The following is a 6,000-nucleotide window of genomic DNA, read 5'->3' on the forward strand; positions in this document are numbered from 1 at the left end:
ACATATCATAGCATACGCATCTCATAGGATTTATTTTAATCTCTACAGTAGATACAACTAAATATCGATTTAAATGTGTATTAAATATGTACTCACTGATAAGTGGTTATTAGCCCAGAAACTTAGAATACCCAAGATATAAGATACAATTTGCAAAACACATGAAACTCAAGAAGAACAAAGACCAAAGTGTGGACACTTTGCCCCTTAGAATTGGGAACAAAACACTCATGGAAGGAGTTACAGAGACAAAGTTTGGACCTGAGACGAAAGGATGGACCATCTAGAGACTGCCATACCCAGGGATCTATCCCATAATCAGCCTCCAAACGCTGACACCATTGCATACACTAGCAAGATTTTGCTGAAAGGACCCTGATATAGCTGTCTCTTGTGAGGCTATGCCGNGGCCTAGCAAACACAGAAGTGGATGCTCACAGTCAGCTATTGGATGGATCACAGGGCCCCCAATGGAGGANCTAGAGAAAGTACCCAAGGAGCTAAAGGGATCTACAACCCTATAGGTGGAACAACAATATGAACTAACCAGTACCCCCCGGAGCTCGTGTCTCTAGCTGCATATGTATCAGAAGATGGCCTAGTCGGCCATCATTGGAAAGAGAGGCCCATTGGTCTTGCAAACTTTATATGCCCCAGTAAAGGGGAACACCAGGGCCAAGAAGTGGAAGTGAGTGGGTAGGGGAGTGGGGGGGGGTATGGAGGATTTTTGAGATAGCATTGGAAATGTAAATGAAGAAAATACCTAATAAAAATGAAAAAAAAATAAATAAATGTGTATTAAAGAACTAAATTTTGCTCAAAACTGTGATTTAAGAATATTTTACATGGTATGTGTCAAAACAGGCAAGTGCGCATTGTGTATGAAGTAGACTATGTGCATACCATAACAGGGTACAGAAACACCTATTGGAATATCCTTAGTTAAACTATTAGGCTATAAGCATAAAAAGGATTAATTGATTATTACTATGGATTCTCAAGCATGGAATGTCTTCAACATTATTTCTTTTCAACATTGATCAATGATCACTTCCACAATTCGAAGTAACAGTTACCGGCTGCATCCCCAACAGAAGTGCATTGTGGTCTTCTTTTCTCTTGCTCCATTATGAATCTGTAGTTTATAAATATGTCCTTAAAGCATCATGCTAATAATAGTTATTGGGATGTTGGTTCGATGATGGTCAGGATGAAATCACCCCTACATTTTCAGGATAGTAGGAAGACCAAATTGATGAATCACCGGAAACCATCTGCTGCCATTAAAAATCACCAGCTGTGCCCAAAACAAAAGTAGCTGCAGTGTGAGTGATTATTATTTGAAGCTTGAATTTTTACAGACTGTCAGTGGATTCATACTTCATCACTGGGTGTAGTATATATGGGGTGTTACAAAGTTGTAGTTACAAAAAAAAAAAAAAATCCTACCCAGACATCAGTTTTGAAAGTTCAAAAGTCTTACCCAGGAAAGTATTACATTGTTTGGTTTTTTGATTTTTAATTTGGAATGTGGTTACATTATTCTTCTCTTCTGTTTCCTCCCTCCAACCCCTCCCATGTAACCCCCTTGCTTAACTAACACTCTGATCACTTGGCATTGAGTATCCACCTGGGAGTGTTGTTCTTCTCTGGTGAAGACTATTTCTCCAGTCTCAGAATTCCTTAGTTTCCTGTAGTTCTTTGTCTAGAACTGGGGACTGCTGAACTTTCTCCTGTCCACATTAGCATGTCTGTTGGTGTCATTCTTGTTCAGGTCTGACTGAGTTTTAAAAATTGAAACAGGAGGATGTTTCAGGCCTCAGAAATATCAACTTGGGGTGTGTGCGTGTGTGTGTGTGTGTGTAACTGCCAAGTTGCAGGAGCCCCGGTTTGAATTGGCAAAGTTGTAATACCTCAAGCAATTGGTGGGACAATTTCCAACGAAGTTGCCAATGGTGTGGATGCTTATCTGTGCAGCAAAGCAGGGGAATGAAGTTGATAGAGCAACTTCGTCAGAAACAACAGTCTTTGCTTTCCCCTATATAATGATATCCAACACACTGGCTGGGGAGTAAGATGAATTCACCTATTGCCAGCACTGTAAGTGAGCCTATGTGCTTGTCGTAATAAAGAAGCCCAATAGAACATATTGCTGGGCCAATCTTTGTTAACTCTTACAACTCCAGAGGAGACTTTAAAACTGTTGCTAACTTCAAGACACAGTCACGTGTTAGGGATGCGCAGTGCTATGCACAGATGGTGCTAACGCAATGGTATCCAATAAGAATGACTGTTCCATGTATTCAAGCTGTTGTACTGGAAGCAAGATCTATTCACTGTTTCACACATGGGGGAAGTTCTCACCACCAGAGATGTTTGTAAAAGATTTAATAAAAGAACCTAATGAAAATATAGATCATCAACCACATTATGGATAGCAAATTAAATCCACAACTTCTTCTCAGCTTTACAAAAACACCGGCACTGATTTCAAACATTGCTGTTCATGTAAGAACTTGAAGAAAAGCTTCGTGTCTTTGGTGATAAATCTTACGCGATGTGTAAGAACAAATACATACTTTGGATTGCTTTTTCAAATCATCTTGTTAAAGATGTATTTTCTCTTTTAAATGAACTAACATTGTCATCTCAAGGCAAGCAAATCCCCATTTATCCACCTAATAGGAACAGTGGGTAAGATGAATACACTTTTAACTCTGTGGGACAAATGGACCCGATACAGCAAACTGGATTGGTATATTGCTCTGAATGACCTTGTAAAAACTCATTAAAATGAAGTAAATAAAATATCCTGAAAATTTCAAATACTTAGTGATAGATCTCCCCATAAATACCTGGCAAAGAAAATGAGTCTCGGAAATAGGTGAGCACTACAGTTTTATAGTTTGGTCCATGTCACCAAATATCGTTCCCACTCATATTTAAATACTTTTAAAGTGGGTCCTTCTGAAAGGCTATTGAGCTCAACTTACTCAGGAAATGTTGTGACAGTGTGAGCTATGATATCACCCATATCATGTCTGCGGCAATTATTAAACATGGTTCATGTGTGTTAATTTTTAGATATTCATAAATGAATAATAAATATATTTAATAAATATAAATAGCATAAATCCTCTCTTCCTAAACTTGTGATGCTGCCACGTATGAAATAAATACATTAGTAATATCACTTATATCCTGTTCAGCCTTATGAAACTTCATGTGGTACTCCTTCAAAGCCAGAGAGAACATCACCAATTCTCCCAATTCCCTGTGCTTTTCTTATCTCTGTCTTTCATATTATATACTAGGATTCTCTGTGTTAAAGATACCATGAATGTTACGTCATCATGGTTTGGAATAATCTTTAAAATTAGTTAAATTATTTATTCCATCAAGAATTCTTATTCTGGAGGTTTTTAAAAAAATCTTTATTAAATGATTTTATTTATTCACCTTCCAAAAGTTATCCCCCTTCTTGGTTCCCCTCCCCAAGTTCTTCATTCCTCCTCCCATCTCTGAGAGGGTGCTTCCCCACCTGCCCACCCACCCCCACCTCACCCCCACCAGCATCTCTCTTCCTTGGGGCATCAAGTTTCCATAGGACTAAGGGCATCCTCACCTACTAAGACCATACAAGGCAGTCCTCTGCTACTCATGTGCCCAGGGCCACAAACCAGCCCATGTATGCTCCTTGGTGTTTGGCTTAGTCTCTGGGATCTCTTAGGAATTCAGGTTAGTTGACACTGTTGTTCTTCCTATGGGGTTGCCATCCCCTTCAGCTCCTTCAGTCTTTCCCCTAACTCTTCCATATTGGTTCCTGACCTCAATCCAATGGTTGGCTATAAATATCTGCAGTTTTCTCAGTCAGTTGCTGGTAGAGCCTCTCAGAGGATAGCCATGCCAGGCTTCTGTCGGCATATACATTATGGCCTCAGTAATAGTGTCAGGATTTTGATGTGTGCACATGGAATGGATTCCAAGTTGGGCCAGTCACTGGGTGGCTTTTCTTTTAGTCTCTGCTCTATTTTTGTCCCTGCATTTCCTTTAGACAGGAACAATTTTGGTTAAACATAATCTGGAGCTCTTAATTAATTTTATGTTTTATTAATTTTAAAATACTTTATTCTTGTTTGGAAAGTTTAGAAGTGTGTTCTTCTAGAAGTACCTTTTATACACTCCTGAGTTGTCTTTGTTTCATTACATGTTTCTTTTCAAAAAGAATCTCTTTTGGCCAAGTTTCAGAAATAATAGTCAATACATCTTATTTGTTTACATTTTTGACAGATCTCTCCCTCATTTCTGTCTGTGACTTTTGTCTTTTAAGTTTATTATATCCCCATTTCTTTATTTTATTTTACACTTATTATTGGATAACTGTTTTCTAGTCATTTTGAGTTATGAAGTTTGAACTGAAATATATCATCTATTAACTTATTTTAGAAAAGCTCCCATGTGTTTGCATTCTCTGTTATAAACTTCAGAAGCTAAACAGCTGTGCCTGTGATCTCACGGTCTCCCACGTTATTGGGATAATCATGCCATTTATCCCTTCTTTTATCATTTTTCTCTTCAAGCAATTCTTAGTAGCTTTTAATAATCTTCAAATTCCATCCACAAAAGCACCCTTGCCTCTTTCACCACACAGTTTCTCTTCAGTGCTTGGTTCATCTCCTCTCCTTAGCTTTCCTCTAGAATGAATTTGCAGTACCAGCTGTCCCCATTTATCATGTGCCTGGACGTTAGCCAAATGCCTGCCCCACTTTTCCTCCTACCACTATGTAGCTACTTCCTGGTCCTTTGTACTCTGCCTCCTGCCTTCATAGTCCTCAACTTTCTTGATTCTGAGTTTCTTTTCTCCTCTTTCTGGAACATCCTGTCAAAAGTTCCAAATGCCACCACATTATAGATGACTAGCAAATGTATGGCTGCAGTCATAGACACCCTGCACATACACACACTGTGTATGTGTTTATGTGTGTATCTGCTTGAGTTTGCATGTGTGTTTCTGTCGGGGGAAGTGGGCATGGAGGTGTGGACAGGCAGAATCCAGAGGCTCACAAGCCAGTCAGTCTAGTTAAAACAGTAAGCTAAGGTCAGTAAGAGGTTGTGTTTCAAAGAGTAATATTGAAAGGGATCAAAGATGTAAACCCTGATGCCAAACTCTGGCTTCCACATGGACTGAACTACAACCCCCATCCTCCAGCACATATCCACGTCACACAGAAAATGGGAATAAATATCAGAGTCAAGGAAAGCTATGGCTCCCCAGGCTTTGTCATCATACATTTCTCCTCCCTTTCCTCAAGCAACGAATTCATAATGCCATTAGTTCAATGCAAAATGAAAACTTATTCAAGGTTGGTGGGCCCCATCTTTTTTGGCTTACCTCACTGTGACACTACCATTCCTGACCTGGGACTCCTCATATCTATGAGATTTATTTAAATGTAATTCTTTAGTTTGTGAGTTTCGAATACCCACAATTCACTCCTCACCTAAAAATACTGGCTGTGCTTCATTTCCCATGACCATGTCTTTTGACACATTGAGTCATAGTTCCTATAGGTTTCTAGTTTATTGATCTTATTCTTTAATGTTAGCCACCAAGGTAAGTCACGTAATAGATTCAACTAGCCTTTGGAAATATTGAAGCACGTAGATGCCACATTATTTTTTATGAAGATTACAAAGCCAATGACCCCTGTTGGACTTAGCTTTCCACAGTCAGAGGAAGTAATTAATTTATAAAAGTGGCCACTCTTCAATTCTTATAGTCCTGAATGGTTCCAGTGATAGGGCAGAATGAATGGTTTACTAGGAGTGTATTAAAGAGAGACCAGCTGCTATTAACTTCAATACTGTTACATTGTTACAAAAGATTCACAATCATGTTTCACACAATGTTTAGATTTTATAGGGAACTCCTGAAACTATGTAGGAGTAGCTTGTGAGCTTTAAACTCTGATCAAGTGCCTTGAGTAAGTCCCCACTTGA

This window comes from Mus caroli, chromosome 2 (genome assembly GCF_900094665.2).
Source record: "Mus caroli chromosome 2, CAROLI_EIJ_v1.1, whole genome shotgun sequence".
In the NCBI taxonomy this organism is placed as follows: domain Eukaryota; kingdom Metazoa; phylum Chordata; class Mammalia; order Rodentia; family Muridae; genus Mus; species Mus caroli.